Source organism: Panthera onca, chromosome A3, assembly GCF_046562875.1.
Source record: "Panthera onca isolate mPanOnc1 chromosome A3, mPanOnc1 haplotype 2, whole genome shotgun sequence".
Taxonomy (NCBI): Eukaryota; Metazoa; Chordata; class Mammalia; order Carnivora; family Felidae; genus Panthera; species Panthera onca.
The window spans coordinates 34980000-34999129 of NC_138341.1; the positions used below are offsets into that span (position 1 = coordinate 34980000).

At 43.9% G+C, this 19130-nt stretch overlaps 1 protein-coding gene across 1 annotated transcript in view; it reads left to right on the top strand.

Moving 5' to 3' along the window:
• The window catches only part of MTA3 (metastasis associated 1 family member 3), a 226700-nt gene that overhangs the window by 583 nt on the left and 206987 nt on the right, over nucleotides 1-19130 (top strand). The window lies entirely within an intron of this gene.

Sequence of the window (19130 nt, forward strand, 5' to 3'; positions counted from 1 at the left end):
TGGTTACTGGGAAGGGTTTTACTTTGCCCTTCACTTTTCATAATTTGTAGGATTGTCCCGTGCCCACTAGAGGTCACCATAAAGAGTCATTTTGCCCTGATTCTAGTGTGGATTCAGCTAAAAAGCAAGACACCTACAAATTCAAGTGCCTATATCCCTCCTCACAAAGTAAAATCCCTCTGGGTGGTTTCTTAAAGAATGGAAATCTCTATATGTTGTTTATCCCTTGACTTGGATAATTTATCTTAAAAGCACTTAATGTGATTAAAAGCTCAAAAACAAGAGTTGTTTGTTTGCAAAGTAGCTACTAAACCAGGAAAACATCCTGAAGGAAATGAGTTTCAAGATAGATGGTTTCAAGAGGTGGTGGTCATGTGCTGGCAGAGAAAAAGAGCAGAAAAGCATTCCAAATAGAATCTCAGATGTAAAGGATTAAAGTCTGTAAAGAAAGCTAATGCATTTGCTTGGCTCAAAGGAAGGGGATCTCAACTGCAGAATTTAGATTTCAAACTCTAAGTAATGGGATGCCTGAATGTTTTAATAACAAAAATGGCTTGATGAAAGCTTCATTCAGGAAGGTTCTTTTGCCCTTCAATTTATTCTAAGGAGAAGACCATTTCTGCCACCCAGGAATGGGAACCCCAACCCAAATCTTTGTAGATGAGGAAAAGCCAGTTCTTTCTTTTCTTTTCCCCCTTTTTTTTTTTTTTTCTTTTTTGAGGCAGTGTCAGTTCTGAAAAACACTGAGACCAAGGACTCAGCAAGGCTTGGAAATAGTTTGTTATAGGATATGAGAATGGAGAAAAGTTTGCGGATGTGAGCAGAGAGAAGAACCTGGCTTCATTCCAGCAAGAGCCAATTCCTCAGGGAGTTGTTGAAAATACCTTCTAGAAGCATCACAGCAACAGAACAACTATTTTGTTGATTATTTTCTCCAACGTTACTGTATCTATTTCCTGTGTTCTCTATCTAAAATCCCTTTAAAGTCTATTGACTGAACCAGTTGGAGAATTATCACATTTTAAATTAAATTTGAGCTTAGAAAACAAATTAATTTGATGATAATATAATTTGTGCCTCCTAGGTATATTTTCATAAAATTTCTTAGAGAGGTAGGTTTAAATAATTTCATTTGTTTCAAGAGTAATATGTTTATTTGATTTTAATATCATCAACCACTGCTGCCGCAGCAATACCCAAATCATGTTCTTTTCCTCCCCCCTCAAATCACGTTCTTAAACAAAACAGTAAGATGCAGAAATGATGGGCTTGTCTCAATATAATCCAGTTTAGAAAATATTCTTAAAAACTATGTTCTTAGAATTACTAAAAATTCTATTCCTTTGTACTTTCAAAAGACTACTTTGAGAATCATTTCATCTAAATTCTTTTCGGGATTCTGGATGATATTTAGGGCTTTCATAATATAAATCTTTAGAATGCATTAAAATTTAAAGGCACCAGGCAGAATTTTAGAGTTTGAAAGAACCAAGAGATTGTCTCGTCTCAATTTATCAACCCATTATTTAGGGAGGAGTAACAAGATGTCAGAGATGTGGCTATAACTTGCCTAAGGTTCCCCATAGCAGCATTATGGTACAGCCCAGGCTGGAACCGAGTTTTCTAGCTCCAAACTCTGGTCACTCGATCTCCAGGGCCTGTCTTCCTGCCACAACCTTCCATCTGATCTCTCCATGCTCCAGTTCTTTCCTTCCTCTGTGAATCCTGTATTATGCCACCAGACAGCTCTTTCTGTTCATTTTGATCAAGCCATTCCCCAGTTCAGAACCTTAAAGGACCATAGATCTGTGGAATTACAAATTGTCTAATAACGAGTCTGAACTGGTTATTAAGGCCCTCCCTAGAATGAAATTCTGGCTGCACAATTTATTTGCTAAGTGATCTGGAACAAATTCTTTGAGCCTCGGTTTTGTCATCCATAGAATGGAGAGAATGGTAGCTTTATCATAGGGTGACGTGAGGATTAAGAGATCATATGAGGGTATCCTACAGCTCAGGGCATGATACTAGAAAATTCACTTTGTGTATGCTTCCACTAGCCCAGTCAAGCCATGCTCACTCTTATTCCTGTGTTCTAAATAAAGACAAATGGATTCATCTAAAAATGTGACCAAACAGGGGCGCCTGGGTGGCTCAGTCGGATAAGCGTCCGACTTCAGCTCAGGTCATGATCTCGCGGTTTATGAGTTTGAGCCCCGCGTTGGGCTCTGTGCTGGCGGCTCAGAGCCTGGAGCCTGCTTCAGATTCTGTGTCTCCCTCTCTCTTCTAACCCCTCCCCTGCTCACATTCTGTGTCTCTCTGTCTCTCAATAATAAATAAACATGTAAAAAATTTTATTTAAAAAAAATGTGACCAATCACAATAGTAACCTAAAACATCAAAAATTCGGTGAAACGTGCTGCCCCTCATACTGCTGAGTCTGAGTGGAACACACATTCCTCTATCACTTAGCATTGCACAACTAGTTGTGCTCGGGGACTCTGAACACCCTGCCCCAAAGCTTTATAATTTGAAATACCCTGTGGGCACTATCGGTCTTTGCTGCTTACTTATTGACTGCTTTGAAAAGCTCTCACTCTGCTGTTATTTTTTATTTCCAAGTGTTTATGGTTACACCAGCTTATTTCTCAGCATCTGCAGAATCAGTGGATGCTTTAAAAGGTCAGTTTTTCGGGGCGCCTGGGTGGCTCAGTTGGTTGAGCGTCCAACTTCGGCTCAGGTCATGATCTTATGGTTTGTGAGTTTGAGCCTCGCGTGGGGTTGGGCTCTGTGCTGACAGCTCAGAGCCTGGAGCCTGCTTCAGATTCTGTCTCCTTCTCTCTCTGCCCCTCCCCACTTGTGCTCTGTCTCAAAAATAAATAAATGTAAAAAAAATTTTAAAAAAAGGTCAGTTTTTTGAACGGAAACATAGCCTTCCAATGTCTCTAATTTTATATAAAGGAAAGACTCTAATGACTTCACCTACTATGCACAGTTACCCAAGTACAAGATAAAACTGCAACTTTTAATAAGTTGCCCTCAAAACCGTCCCACCACATGAAACCCGTTCTTTTTTTTTTTTTTTTTTAAATGTTTATTTATTTTTGAGAGAGACAGAGCATGAGTAGGGGAAGGGTAGAGAGAGAGGGAGACATAGAATCCAAAGCAGGCTCCAGGCTGTGAGCCATCAGCACAGAGCCCAATGCAGGCTTGAACCCATGAATCATGAAATCACAACCTGAACCGAAGCTGGACACTCAGCTGACTGAGCCACCCAGGCTCCCCGACACAAACCCTGTTCTTAACCCTGTTCTTAAACCCTGTGGTGAGAAGCCACCAGAGGGATTTTCACCCTCACCAGTGTCCTGCCTTATTCTCTGCTCCAGGACATTTTATGCTCTTAAATCATAAAGGAACGCTATCTTCCTTAAATCTCCAGCTTTGAGAAGATCACTGTGTAATCATTATAAGGGGAGGCATAATTTTACCTCCAGCATTTTAGGGTTTTTGACTGGGCCTAAGAATTAAGCTGGTATAGGACAAATTAATAGAGAAAAGCATACAAATTTAAGTTTTATAAGAAAACAAAGACCCGGGGCACCTGGGTGGCTCACTTGGTTAAGCATCCGACTTCGGCTCAGGTGATGATCCCACGGTTTGTGAGTTCAAGCCCCGCATCGGGCTCTGTGCTGACAGCTCAGAGCCTGGAGCCTTCTTCAGATTCTGTGTCTCCCTCTCTCTCTCTGCCCCTCCCCTGCTCCTGCTCTTGCTCTGTCTCTCAAAAATAAATAAATGTTTAAAAAAACTTAAAAAAGAAAATGAAGACCCAAGGAAGTAGCAGAACCTAAATGCTTTTTTTTTTTTTTTTTGAGGGGAAGAGAATCTTAAGCAGATGCCAGTGCGTGAAACCCAACGCAGGGCTTGATCTCATGACCACAAAATCATGACCTGAGCAGAAATCAAGAGTTGAACACTTAACTGACTTAATCACCCAGGTGCCCCACTTAAATGCTTTTATATCGGTTGAACAAAGAAAGGCAGTTACGGAAAAGTAACTAAAATATATGGGGAGGCTAAAGGAAGACAAATTGTTTTGACAAAGTCTGCTTGTACAGAACTCTCTCCGCTTCAACTTCTCTCATCCTTGATGATAAAAATGGTACTTAACTCCTAGTATAGGGAAGACATCTTCCATATGGGGGTTTCATCTGCTTTTAGAAAGAAAAGGGGGAAGATCAGAGCACCCTTCTTGTAGCTGATGTTTTTGTAAGTGCTTTTAGCTCAAAGTGATCCTTATGCCAAAGTGGCATATTTTAGAGTGGCATATTCTGCTACTCTTCGGCATTAACAGCAAAAACATTTTTGGTGCCTTTTACAGAATGGCCCTTCTCCTTTATCTTCACCCAACCCTCATTCCTATGCTGCTATGTTGGATGGTGGTATAATGGCCCCTTCTCCCCACTACCACTCCTTGCCCCTTGCTGCTTACAGTAACCGAGAGCCCTTACTGTGTGGCACCACAAGCTCAGCTTTCCACAAAAACCTCTTCCTCTAACCGTCACTTTCCAAATAAGGAAATGAGGCTTCAAGAGGTTGGACTTGCTTAAGGACCCACAGCTGCTAGGAAGCACTAGCCCCAGTACGGAAACCCAAAGTCCATGCAGGGTCTCCTGCCTACCATGTTATCTCACCACTGACTCCCCTCTCTACCAAGCATCAAATACCCCTGGGGAGGGAGGAACGATTTTGGTTGATCCAGAGACAAGAATCTGACAAATCTTGAAGGGGGTCATTCCACAAGATAGCTAATCTTCAAAAAGTCACCTTCAGATCCTGAGATATTTAAGCAGGAGAGGATATAATGTCTGATATTTGCTTCAAAATAATCAAGGGAGGGGCGCCTAGGTGGCTCAGTTGGTTAAGCATCTGACCAGCTCAAGTCATGATCTCGTGGTTCATGAGTTCAAGCCCCACATCGGGCTCCGTGCAGATGGCTCACAGCCTGGAGCCTTCTTAGGATTCCGTGTCTCCCCCTCTCTCTGCCCCTTCCCAGCTTGTGCTCTGTCTCTCAAAAATAAATAAACATTAAACATTTTTTAAGAAAATAAGCAAGAGCAAGTGGATTGAGGACATAGATGAAACAAGATTAACCATGAGTTGATCATTGTTGAAGCTGAGTGATAGAGTTCATGATATTAATCTCTCCCCATTTGTATTTATTTCAAATAGTCCATAATACAAAAATAAAAATAAAAATTTTAAACCTTGAGCTTCATTTTTTTTTTCTTTTTTTTTTGTTTTGTTTATTCATTCTTGAAAGACAGAGACAGAGCACAAGCAGGGGTGGGGCGGAGAGAGAGGGAGACACAGAATCTGAAGCAGGCTCCAGGCTCTGAGCTGTCAGCACAGAGCCCGATGCGGGGCTCGAACTCACGAACTACAAGATCATGACCTGAGCTGAAGTCGGACGCTTATCCGACTGAGCCACCCAGGTGCCCCGAGCTTCATTTAAGCTTATTTATGAATGTTGACAATTATTCCTTCACACCAGATCAGAATGTACTTCTTCATGATATCTATAATGAAGAGTCCCTCTAATTTCTCTAGAGTATAAAAAAGCTGAACACACATTCGGCAATGCCTATTAAAATTTTAAATGCACACACCTAATGGTCCAGCAATTTTTTTTTAATTTTTTTTTTAATGTTTTTATTTATTTTTGAGACAGAGAGAGACAGAGCATGAACAGGGGAGGGGCAGAGAGAGAGGGAGACACAGAATCGGAAACAGGCTCCAGGCTCTGAGCCATCAGCCCAGAGCCCGACGCGGGGCTCGAACTCACGGACCGCGAGATCGTGACCTGAGCTGAAGTCGGACGCTTAACCGACTGAGCCACCCAGGCGCCCCATGGTCCAGCAATTTTAACGCTAGGAATTTATCCTACAAGTAAATTCACATATTTCATAGAGACGTACATTTAAGGATCATTGCACTGTTTTCAATAGCAAAAGTCTAGAAAGTACCTAAATGTCCATAATTAGGGAACTGTGCTAAGTCCTGTGCTATGGGTTAAATTATGCCTTCTTTATATTAAAGATACATGGATATATTGGGGTGCCTGGGTGTCTCAGTTGGTTGAGAATCCAACTCTTGATTTCAGCTCAGGTCATGACCTCAGGGGTCATGGAATTGAGACCCACATCAGCCTCCACACTGAGCATGGAGCTTGCTTAGGATTCTCTCTCTCTTTCTCCCTCTGCCCCCGTGCTCTGCTCATGCTCTCTCTCTCTCTCAAATAAAAAATAAATTAAATTTTTAAAAATATATGGAGGGGTGCCTGGGTGGCTCAGTCGGTTAAGCATCTGACTTCAGCTCAGGTCATGATCTCACAGTCCATGAGTTCGAGCCCCACGTCAGGCTCTGTGCTGACAGCTTAGAGTCTGGAGCCTGTTTCGGATTCTGTGTCTCCCTCTCTCTCTGACCCTCCCCCATCCATGCTGTGTCTCTCTCTCTGTCTCAAAAATAAATAAACGTTTAAAAACAAATACATGGATAAGGCTTCTGAAAGGATACATAAAATACAGTTATGGGTAATTGTTTCCTAGTCAAGAGACTGGGAAGGTTAGAGTAAATATGAGACCTACTTTTATTGGTTGTAAACCTTCTGTGTGCTTTTTTCTTTTAACTGAGTTCAAAGATTATGTTTTCAGTTTAAAAAAAAAAAAAAGTTCAAAAAAGAAAAATTCTCAGTACATGTCCTCCTACCAAATTCTCTTTTCCCTTGGGCCAGTTCTTGGTGTATCCTGCTTCCTCTGCTCAGTTACATCTGGGACCAGGCACCCACTGCTCCCTCTGCCTGGAACACTCTGACCCAGAGCATTATGTGGCTGCCTCCTTGTTTCTCAAGTCTCAGTTCAAAGGTCACTTCCTTGGAGAGGCCTTCCCCGAACACCCATGCTAGTGTATGAGCCTATTTTTTTTTATCCCCTTATCACGATTTTAAAAAGAATCATCTTGGGGAGCCTGGGTGGCTCAGTCGGTTAAGCAGCCGACTTCGACTCAGGTCATGATCTCGCGGTCCGTGAGTTCAAGCCCCGCATCGGGCTCTGTGCTGACAGCTCAGAGCCTGGAGCCTGTTTCAGATTCTGTGTCTCCCTCTCTCTGACCCTCCCCGTTCATGCTCTGTCTCTCTCTGTCTCAAAAATTAAAAAAAAAAAAAAAAAAAAAGAATCCTCTTGTTCATCTACCTGTTACTTGTTTATCATCTGTCTCCCCCATCAGACTCTGCTCACTCCCTTCGAGAATGGGCCTGGGGACTGGTTCACAGCAATGTCCTAGAGCAGCTCCTAGAACAGCACTGGGCTCCTTGCTGAAGCGCAATAACTGTATGTTGAATGAGGGAATAAATGACTATTGTTTTTGATTAAAATAATGTTCTAAATCAAAACAGGAATGCTTAAAATAATGTTCTCTGTGGGCGCCTGGGTAGCTCAATCAGTTAAGCACCTGACTCTTGATCCCAGCTTAGGTCTCGATCAAGCCCCACCCTGGGCTCCATAATCGGCATGGAGGCTACTTTAAAATGGTACTTTAGGGGCGCCTGGGTGGCGCAGTCGGTTAAGCGTCCGACTTCAGCCAGGTCACGATCTCGCGGTCCGTGAGTTCGAGCCCCGCGTCGGGCTCTGGGCTGATGGCTCGGAGCCTGGAGCCTGTTTCCGATTCTGTGTCTCCCTCTCTCTCTGCCCCTCCCCCGATCATGCTCTGTCTCTCTCTGTCCCAAAAATAAATGAAAAACGTTGAAAAAAAAAGAAAAAAAAAACAAAAAAAAAAACAAAATGGTACTTTAAAATAATGGTAATAATAATAATGTTCTCTGCGTGCTGAACCGGCAGTGTCAGTGTATACATAATAGTGAAGTTAGAAATGACCAACTTGAGGGGCGCCTGGGTGGCTCAGTCGGTTAAGCATCCGACTTCGGCTCAAGTCATGATCTCACAGTCTGTGGGTTCAAGCCCCGCGTCGGGCTCTGTGCTGACAGCTCAGAGCCTGGAGCCTGTTTCAGATTCTGTGTCTCCCTCCTCTCTGTCCCTCCCCTGCTCATGCTCTATCTCTCTCTGTCGCAAAAATAAATAAAAACATTAAAAAAAAAATTTTTTTTTAAAAAGAAATGACCAACTTGAAAAAAACAAGCTCTTTCTGAAAAGCCACTTCAGTTTCATTAAATGATTGGCATACTGGCAGAGAAGATCTTGGCACTGTTTTTCCCCAGACCTACAGCATATGCCAGCTTCCTAGCATTAAAAGCACTGCAGAAGCTCTACTCATTTAGCAGGCCCCAACCCTGGGTCAGGCCCCAACCCTGAAGTCCTTACCTAGCAAATGCTTTCATTAGAAAAATTCTTGGAATCAGTTCTATTCGTGTCTGGGTCCCGTCATCCACCTGTACCTGTCCTTGGAGGAAAGACATATTGTGGAAGCAGACTAGAGGCTTCAAGGGAAAAAAACTGGCCATGATTGAATTAAACACTTCAAAATTATTACCAAAAAAATAAATAAAACTGTCCAGAAAGGGTTGGATGTGGATCCAGGAGGTTCTGTGTATCTTGGCTCAGGAACTATAGAAAATATGGAAAGTAATCTAAAAGGCTCTTGCCCTGATGGTAGACTGGCATCTCAGAGACCCTACTGGCTGATTGGGTGTTCCAGATCAGCAGGAGAAGCTTTCCAGCAAAGCAGGCTTTGAGCCCAGACAGGAAGGAAGTGGGAGAGCCAAGCAGAGAGAGAGGGATTCCCCCACTTTGCCCCTTACCACATCACAGGGCATATTCAAACAGCCCAAGAAAGGATTCTACACACAAGAAAAATCAAAGACATTTTCAAAATGAATGAAAGTTCCCTGCTGCGTTCTATCCATTCTGCAAAGAAGAGAGCTGCCTTTATCAACATTAATGAACCAAAATTAACTAGTTTAGGAGTCTGCTTTGAAAAACACCTGCTGTTCTTACCCTTCTGTCCCTGTAACAATCTTGTTTCCCTGCCCCACAATCCCAGCCCTCCTCCCCACCCCCACCAATGCCCACTGCTATTATTTCTGCCTCAGAGGAAAGATTGGGGCTGGAGTTGACTGAAACGAAGCTTATGGTATTCCTGGAAATGATCTTCTCGTAGATGCAACCAAAATAGCATTGGCTCCACACTTAATAATTGATACACTCTTCAACAGCGATTGCATTTTTCGCTAAGGTACAGGATTTAAAATACAGACTGTTTTTCTCCAGTTCTTAACCCGAGATAAAATCATCCAGCTCTGGTTTGTGTGATCCCATACCCTTCTACGGCAAAACCCCAGCCTCTGTTTTCCCTGAGATACATGTCCAACGGGTTAGCAAAAAGTATGCTTTTAGTGGAAAGCTGAGAAATGCAGCAATCTGGAAGATTTACAGTTTTTAAAGGAGGTCTGGAGCAGATGCAATTACGTCGGTATAAGCCTCGCTAAGGCCTGGGTCGGAGAACAGAGCCAATGGCTCAGCAAAAAATGCTCAACTGAGTGCTGGCTGTAATGCCACGTGGCTAAGTGGCATCAGATCCTCTCTTCAGATAGGACCTTCCTATGCCTGAGAGGGACCTTGCCCTCTGCTTAACATTTGTTAGTACCGTCGGGCTTCCAAGGAGGATTTTTTTCCTTTCCAGAGGAAAGCAATCACAAATAAAAAATCTTTGTAGCAAAGGAACACCAAGAAGCTTTTTATACCCTTTCACTAGCTTCTATTGTGATGGATGAAACTGCAAGAACAATTAGAGTAAATGTCAGTGTAAATCTCCAAAGAAAGAAGAAAATAGGCTTACCAAGTTCCCTGTGCCAATGCCAAGGCATTCTCTTCTCTCGATGTAGTCTGTATTTAACTTAGATGGTGTCAAGGGATCAGCAGCAAACTCTCAATGACTACACCAGTGGGCTATCTCAGTAGCAACAGATACTTCACGGAAAGGGAGAAATTGTGAATATAACTCCCATTGAATCAGCATTAGTCAGGACTTTCCATTTATAGTTCGCTGTGATTTCCCCCTAGTGACCAAGTCAAGAGTGATATTTATATACCGTATAAACATTGCTAAGACATCCCCTCACTTATAGGACCCTTATGGAAACCAGTTTGAATGGTGCCACTCAATCCATTCTCCCAAACTGTGAAAATGCAAGGTATACAAGTAACCCTGCCACTTCATTCGAGTCCGTCACCATGGGATCCTCTAGAGGAATGTTCACTCTTGTCCTCACTTCTAACCTGCTAAATAATCAACTAGGCACATAGGAGAGGCTGGCATCTCCGGTTACCCCTTCAGGGGGCAGCCCATTGTATCTCTGCCTTAGCAAGTGCCTTGTTGGACGTTTCGGGTATTTTTTTAGATGTTGAACTATAGCGATTCATATGGCAAAAACCAATTAGGGTCAGAAGGACTTTAAGGAACAAAATGAGAACAACTTGGAATACTTGCCATCGTTGAGCTTCAGCAGGTCAATCTTCTCAGTTTCACACATATCCTTGGAACTGAACATTTCAGGAGCTAAAAGAAGAACCTGCCTGAGGGCCACGAGGAGGCCTAGAAAGGAAAGACCAGTGACCACACCCAGGAAAAGGGATGGGTTCTAAGTTATGAAGAAAGTGGCCTCCAGAGACCACACTGTCAACGGGAACACTACACTTAAAGCTATCACGGGACATAGCTCCATGGAAGAGTATAACCAGACTTATCACGACCTGCTGGAAAGACATTTGGAAAGTTAGGCCCAGCTGATTTGAAGTCCAGGCAATGAGACCCGGAATCAATAAGCTGGGAATCAAGGAGACTCAGAAGGCCAGAGAAGCACGCAGGTCACCAGGCATCCCAGGCTGGTCTGAGAGGCAAATGGAAGCTCATTCTCAGGAAGGCCAGGGAAAGATCTCAGACTCCCATCAGACCAGCAATACTGGCCCTCCTCCTCCCCCTCAGGTTGAGAGATAGAAATGAGGGCTCGAAGAATCCCAGGCCTGTAATAAGGAAAGTTGGGAAGATCATGGTTATCTCAGGTCAAGAAAACTGTGCTGCTAGCTCACCATTTTTATGCTGTTTGTACAAAATCTATACTTTCATGTTTTCATTTGTGTGCGTGTGTGTGTGTGTGTGTGTGTGTGTGTGTGTGTGTTTATTTTAAAAGCTCTTTCTGTAAAAGCTCAGTTTGTGTTTATTAAACCAAAGGGAAAGGGATTTGGGTTTCAGAGCAATAGCCACAGAGATAAATTTTAAAAAACACCATAAATATTGCTCCCTTTTCCTTTGATCCAGGCTTTTTATTAAGAAAAAAAAAAAAAAAAGGACACATCTCCATGAAACTCAGTGGACCCTGGTTTAGGGTCCCAACTCAACCCAGGTCCCTGGGTGTCCAGCTGACTGCCTTTCTCCTTCCCCTCCAATGGGTTTACAAAATTCTAATTATCTTACTTTACTTATTTTTTAAACGTTTATTCATTTTTGAAAGACAGAGACAGAGCATGAGCAGGGGAGGGTCAAAGAGAGAGGGAGACACAGAATCCAAAGCAGGCTCCAGGCTCTGAGCTGTCAGCACAGAGCCCGACGCGGGGCTCAAACTCACAAACCGTGAGATCATGACCTGAGCCAAAGTCAGGCACTCAAGTGACTGAGCCACCCAGGTACCCCCAGAATTCCAATTTTTATAGGCTTACAAACTCAAAGCAAATGTTATAGTTTCATTTTGCAAAATGGCAATCAATACCCTTACATTCAGAAGGAGAGAAATGACTATGGGAGCTTAAGTCTAAACATGAAACAGTAAATGTGACTGAGAAATCTAGTGGTGACAAACCATGGACATCAGTCCAACCAAAGTCCATTGAAGCACCTTTATATGTAGAGAGAAAGCAGAAGAGAAAATGCATATCAAAGTGTACAAAGAGGGGTGCCTGGTGGCTCAGTTGGTTAAGCATCCAACTCTTGATTTTGGCTCAGGTCATGATCTCACAGTCATGAGATCAAGCCCCACATTGGGCTCCACAACAGGCATGGAGCCTGCTTAAGATTCTCCTTCTCCTCCTCCCCACCCCTGGAAAAAAGCCCACAAAGTATACAAAGAAATTAAGAACCCATAATGGAAACAAAAGTAAGCCTTTGAAAAAGTATAGCACATTTTATCTTAGGTGAGGAAATAAAGTTTGAAAATACAGTTGAGTTGAACATACTCAGCACCCAGATCTTGGTTTCTTTTTTTTTTTTTAATTTTTTTTTTTTAACGTTTATTTATTTTTGAGACAGGGAGAGACAGAGCATGAATGGGGGAGGGTCAGAGAGAGAGGGAGACACAGAATCCGAAACAGGCTTCAGGCTCTGAGCTGTCAGCACAGAGCCCGACGCGGGGCTCAATCTCACAGACCGCGAGATCATGACCTGAGCTGAAGTCGGACGCTTAACCGACTGAACCACCCAGTCACCCCCAGATCTTGGTTTCTAATGCTACTCTCCAAAAAAGGAACTCAAAAACACCGCAATGATGGCAGTATGTCAAAGCAACAGACAAGTCAACGAGAACGGCTTCCAATGGTGAAAGCTAGTACAATTTGAACAAAATGGTCAACATCACCAATGATACCTTGTGAATAGTAAGTACCCCTTGAAATGAGGTGATGAGAATGACACATTATCTCTGGTCTTCTTCCCCGAAACCTTTCCCAAACTGGCTCTTCTGCTTGGCCTTTCTACCCTAATGTCCCAGCTTCCTGGCTCCAACCTCAAGTCCTTGACTTTGATAAATACCTCACTCCTTTGTCCTGACATCTCCTAGAACTGACAAACCTCTATTGGCGTTCCGTCTTTGACACTTCTGTGGTAGGCAGCCTGTAAGATGACCCGCAGTGACTTCTTGGATGGTCTCCTCCTCTAGAGTACGGACTGGAGCTAGTAACTCACTTCTAATCAATAAAACACAGCAAAGGTGATACAATGATATATTCAAGATTCGTTTACAAAAAGACTGCAGCTTCCATCTTGGGTGTTCTCTCTTGTTCTCTCTCATTTGCTCACTCTGAGGAGGGAAGCCAGCTGCCATGGTGTGAGCTGCTCTACAGAGAGGCCCATATGGCAAGGAGACGATGTGCCTGGTCAACAAATAGAGAGGACCCAAGACCTACCAACAGCCACAGGAGTGAACTTGGAGGCCGATCCTACCCTAGTTGAGCCTTGTGATGACTGCTGCCTCAGCCAGCAAACTGACCGCAACCTTGTGAGAGATCCTGAACAAGAGACACCCAGATAAGCTGTGGCCAGATGCCTGACAACAGAAACTGAGATAATAAATGTTGTTTTATACTGCTACGTTTTGGGGTAATTTGTCACACAGCAATAGATAACCAGTATACCTCTCAAACCCTTGTACCACCTTCATGGGTAACTCAAACCGGGTGAGCCCAACGTCACACTTAGAAACCAGATATCATTATGTAGGGCCATGAATGAGAGTTCAAAAGGAATGAGTGGCACCCAAGAGTAGGCAGAACCTGGGGTGCCTGGATGGCTTATTCGGAAGAACATGCAACTCTTGATCTTGGGGTTGTGAGTTTGAGCCCCATGATGGGTATAGAGATTACTTAAAATAAGGGGCGCTTGGGTGACTCCGTCGGTTAAGCCCAACTTCAGCTCGGGTCATGATCTCGCTGTTTGTGAGTTTGAGCCCCTCCGTCAGGCTTTCTGCTGTCAGCACAGTGCCCGCTTCAGACCATCTGTAGACCTCACTCTCTGCCCCTCCCCTGCTCGCATGCACACACACACACTCTGTCTCTCTCTCAAAAATAAATACTAAAATATAAAATTAAATTAAAAATGTAGGCAGAACACTTTCCTTTTCATTAATTCAAGCCAGTTTGGGAAGCCTTTTGTCAGACTGGCTAATCTAGGCTGGCTAGTTGCCAGATAATTGTATCTGATTCCTTCTAAGGCAGCTGAGCCAAGCTGTCCAAGTTCCTCATGCAAATAGATAATTTACTAATCTTTCCAGCTGTGTGATAGAGGCTGACTGAGCAGTCTTCCTAATTTTAAACCCGACTGGGGAGACTGAGAGATAGTTAACAACATGCTCCCTTCCTAACTTCGACATGCTGTAGGATCATGAGGTTACTCCCGGCAGAATATAAGATATCTGTGTCTCGAATTTGTGGGAAGCGTATAGTCAGGGCACAGTGGCATCTCCAGGAAGGTTGGGGCAGATGACTTGTGGCTCTTGGTATGGGGCTTGCTCTGGAATAATGTTGTTCCAGTAGTCAGCCCCTCTGGAATAAGACACATAAGCCAACTGCTTAGCAGAACTGGAGGCCCCGTGCTTCTAGAAGGCTCAGGGAAGAGCAAGAAGCCAAGGTATAGTCTTAATGGTAGAACAGAGATTAGACTGAGCTTCCATTCATCCCTCAGGTCCAAGCACAGGCAGAAGAAGGCAGAAGATCCATGTCCCCCTGAAACACGTAGACCCACGCTTATGGTGGGAGGTCATCAGACCCTCAAGGTACCTGCCAGAGTCTCCTGGAAAATTTGCAAAGCATGAAAGTAACAAACTGGGACCCTGCCAAGATTACCACTGCCTAGTGCGTGTTCCAAGCTCTACACATTTTCAAAACCACCTCCAAGGCTCAGCTACTTTGAATAGCTTGTCCTATTCTTTGGCTGCTGTATCCCCACCTAACGAACTGAAGCTTGTGAGGCTTCCTGAACTAGGGTGTGGTCAGGCATTTGGATAATAATTCATGGGACAATTTTCCCTTCTCTGGAAATGTTCTCAGGCTGGTGACCAGGGTTCTTGTCTGTGTTTTTCCTCCCAGCTCCTGGCTAGGGCTGACTGAGAGGGAATGACAGCTGGCCCGGCCTGGGACAGCCACATTCTCTTGCTGGTGGATCTGGAGCGTTCAATGAATCAATAACAACCAAGCCTCAGTGTTGGGAGCTGAATCCAGAATATTGCCCTACAGAAAATGTCCATGAACCAGCTGCCGAGGCCCCTGTAGCTGTGCCATTTCCCGTTCTTTCTGAGACTTTGTACTGAGCTCCTTTTTGTCAATTCTAGGAGTCACCCAGAGAAGCTTTCCACTCACCTCTCAATAATATTTTCTTGCAACTAAAAGAAACTTAACTAACACAAACTTCAACGTATATTTATTAGCAACATCTATGTGTAGTTACTGTGCTAGATACTGGGAATTTAAGATGCAAAGATGAAATTTTTTAAGGATTTTATTTTTATGTAATCTCCATACCCAACATAGAGCACTCACAACCCTGAGATCAAGTCACATGCTGTACCGACTGAGCCAGCCAGGCGCCCCATAAAGACGAATTTAAAAAAAAATTTTTTTAACGTTTATTCATTTTTTGATAGAGACAGAGCGTGAGTGGGGGAGGGGTGGAGAGAGAAGGAGACACAGAATCCGAAGCAAGCTCCAGGCTCTGAACTGACAGCACAGAGCCCGACACGGGGCTCGAACTCACGGACTGAGAGATCATGACCTGGGCTGAAGTCGGACACTTAACTGACTGAGCCAGCCAGGCGCCCCATAAAGATGAATTTTTAATCAATCATTATCCTAAAAGGACTTATAGTTCAATCTACATTTCTTGAACTTGGCCTCAAAGTTCTAAATGTGGGTGGACACAGGGTCTCCTCCTACCTCCCCACTGCTGGAATCTGGACAAAGCAATGGACCAGCTTCAACCAGGGAGATGAGACCATAGCAGATGGAGGAACCATAGGAAGGAACCTGGCCTCTAAATAACCTCAAGAGGCAAAGTTACCTACTGACCTAGACACTCATCTCAGATGTTATGCAAAAGAGAAATCAGCTTCTTTGTTCTTAAAGTCACTGAATTTTGGGATTCTCTTTGGAATAGTAAATTAGAAACCCTCTCTCCCCACGACTAATACAATCACCTCTTCAGAAACAGGGACGCTGTGGTATGGCCAGAAGTGGCCATCCTGAAGTACCTCTTTAGCCAGGGCATGCCGACTCTAGCAAAGGTGACCGTGGTCAAGTCTTGTTGAAGGCGAACCAACAGGCACTTGGTTATACTAATTGTGGGACACATTAAAACTGCATTGATTAAATAAATGATTGCAGGTGCTTGGATTAAAAAAAAAAAAAAATCTTGGGGCACCTGACTGGCTCAGCTGATAAAGCATGTGACTCTTGATCTTGGGGTTGTGAGTTCAAGCCCCACATTGAGCACAGAGCTTACTTTAAAAAAAGAAATCATGGGTGAGACCAAGATTCATGGCTCGGCCTATGTCCCACACTTCCCTAGGCCTCCAGGGTCCTGCCAAGATGATTAATGCATTCCTTGGAACTTCTATTGGCCCTGCCAACACTCGCTGTGCTCTGCCATGTGAACCCAGACAAATGACAGGCACCCCGAGGGCAGCTGCATTCACCCTCATCTCTGGGCCCTCTAGAAGATGGCCTGTGTTTCTGAGCCCCCCTCCCCCTATGGCTGGGCCATGATTTATTTTGTTATTCTTCCATTCAACATTTATTGAGAAATCCCTATGTGCCTGGCATTGTTGTATTTTCTGAGAATACAACAGAGAACAAAACTCTCTGTAGTTTGGGAGCCTATGTTCTAATGGAGAAATGGAGATGATACAAAAAAAGTAAATATAAACATTCTATAAAGTACCTGACCAATACTCCTCAAAACTGCGAAATAAAGTTTAATGATACATATATTTTTTAAGTAAGTATATGTTAGGTGCTGATTAATGCTATGAAGAAAAAGCAGGGTTAAGGCTTTTAGATAAGGTAGTCAAGGAAACCCTCTCCATTCAGCAGAAACCTCAGTGAAGGAAAGGGGTTAGGTGTGAGGCTTTTGGAGGAGAGGGAAAGAGAGAGGAGTGCAAAGGCCCTGAGGCAGCAACATGCTGAGTGTGTTGCAGGAATACTAAGGAGGCCTGCATGGCTTTGTCTCATGTTAGTCACTCCCTTTCTTCCCTCCCCTCTCTCTCTCCCTCCCTTTCCTCCTTCCTTTATTTCTTTTTTTTTTTTTTTAATGTTTTATTTTGAGAGAGAAAGAGAGAGAGTGCGGGTGTGAGCAGGGGAGGGGCAGAGAGAAAGGGAGAGAGACAATCCCAAGCAGGCTCCATGCTCAGTGCAGACAGAGCCCAATGAGGGACTCAATCCCATGACCTGAGATCATGACCTGAACCAAAATCAGGTGTCCGATGCTCAACCGACTCACCCACCCAGGCGCCCCCTACCTTCTCTTTTTTACTGAAAAAGTATGTTGAATGTTCAGTTTGGAAGGAGAACAGCTGGATGTGGCCCTGAGAATATGCTCATATGCAGCTATGAGCCCCTTAAGGCATAAGTCTTGACCTCCAGATATTACCAATAGACAAAGATAATGCAAGTTTGAAGAGCCTAGGGAAGGCATGTTGACTCAAACTTCAGTCTTCTGACATATTTCAAATACTTTTTCTTCTTCATAAAAAAAAATACTGTTTTTTTTAATGTTTATTTAGAGAGAGAGAGAGAGAGTAGGGGAGGGGCAGAGAGAGAAACACAGAATCTGAAGCAGGCTCTAGGCTCTGAGCTGTCAACACAGATCCTGACGCAGGGCTCGAACTCACGAACCGCGAGATCATGACCTGAGCCGAAGTTGGGTGCTTAACCAACTGAGCCATCCAGACACCCCCTAAAATACTGCTTTTTAATAAGTAAAAATGTTGCACCTGGGTGGCTCAGTCATTTGAGCATCTGACATGATCTCGCAGTTTGTGAGTTCAAGCCCTGCATTGGGTTTTCTGCTGTTAGCATAGAGCCTGCTTTGAATCCTCTGTCTCCCTCTCTCTCTTTGCCCCTCCCCGGCTCGCGCGCGCACGTGCTCGCTCTCTCTCTCTCTCTCTCTCTCTCCTCTCTCTCTGTCTCTCTTTCTCTCTCTCCCTGTGGCTCAGTCGGTTAAGCATCTGACTTCGGCTCAGGTCATGATCTCGCAGTTTGAGAGTTCGAGCCCTGCATCGGGCTCTGTGCTGACAGCTCGGAGCCTGGAGCCTGCTTCCGATTCTGTGTCTCCCTCTCTCTCTGCCCCTCCCCTGCTCACACTCTGTCTCTCTCAATAATAATAAATAAAATGTTTAAAAAAATAAATAAATAAAAAATAAAAATAAAATGAATAAACATTTAAAAAGTAAAATAAAAATGTCAAAATTCTTCTGCAGAGCCCTAAGACTTGCTCTCCTTTGTTAGGGGACATTCTCAGCAGGAGTTCATTATGCCCAGATCCTACCACTACATGTGAAAGCTTCATTCTACCATGAGATCTCTCCTTAGTTTCTGGACTCATTCTACCATGAGATCTCTCCTTAGTTTCTGGACTCTCTAAGCACCACATATCTTTGTAGTGAGCCAAGGAAATTACCTATGTCTCTTGTAAAAGGAGCTTAGCTTTGTGAGATAGACCTGGACCTTTGGATTCTGGCTTTACCACTGACTAGCTGTGTAATCTTAGGAAAATCACCTACCCTCTCTGAGCATCAGGGTTTTTGTTTGTTTGTTTTGTTTTTTTCCTATCTCAGTCATTTTCAGGTTTTTGGGCTTTTTCCTTTTAAGTAGTGGAGGCGTTTAAAAAATAAATTACTGGGGCGCCTGGGTGGCTCAGTCGGTTAAGTGTCCGACTTCAGCTCAGGTCACAATCTCGCGGTCCGCGAGTTCGAGCCCCGCGTCGGGCTCTGGGCTGATGGCTCAGAGCCTGGAGCCTGCTTCCGATTCTGTGCCTCCCTCTCTCTCTGCCCCTCCCCCGTTCATGCTCTGTCTCTCTCTGTCTCAAAAATAAATAAACGGTAAAAAATAAATAAATAAATAAAAAATAAATTACTATGCAAAACCTTAATGTCTGAGTAGATAAAAGAAGCCCTGCTCAGGTTGAGGGAGGGCTTGGAGAGCATAGAATTCTATCCACTAGGCATCCCCTTCACTCCCTTTACATCCTATTCCACGTAGCCCCCAGAGGATCTCCACAAATGAGGGGCTTCAGAGAGCGCTGTTTGAAAATCACAGTTCTATCCACAGGAATTCATACAACTGCACCAGCCCTGGCCTTGATCCCTC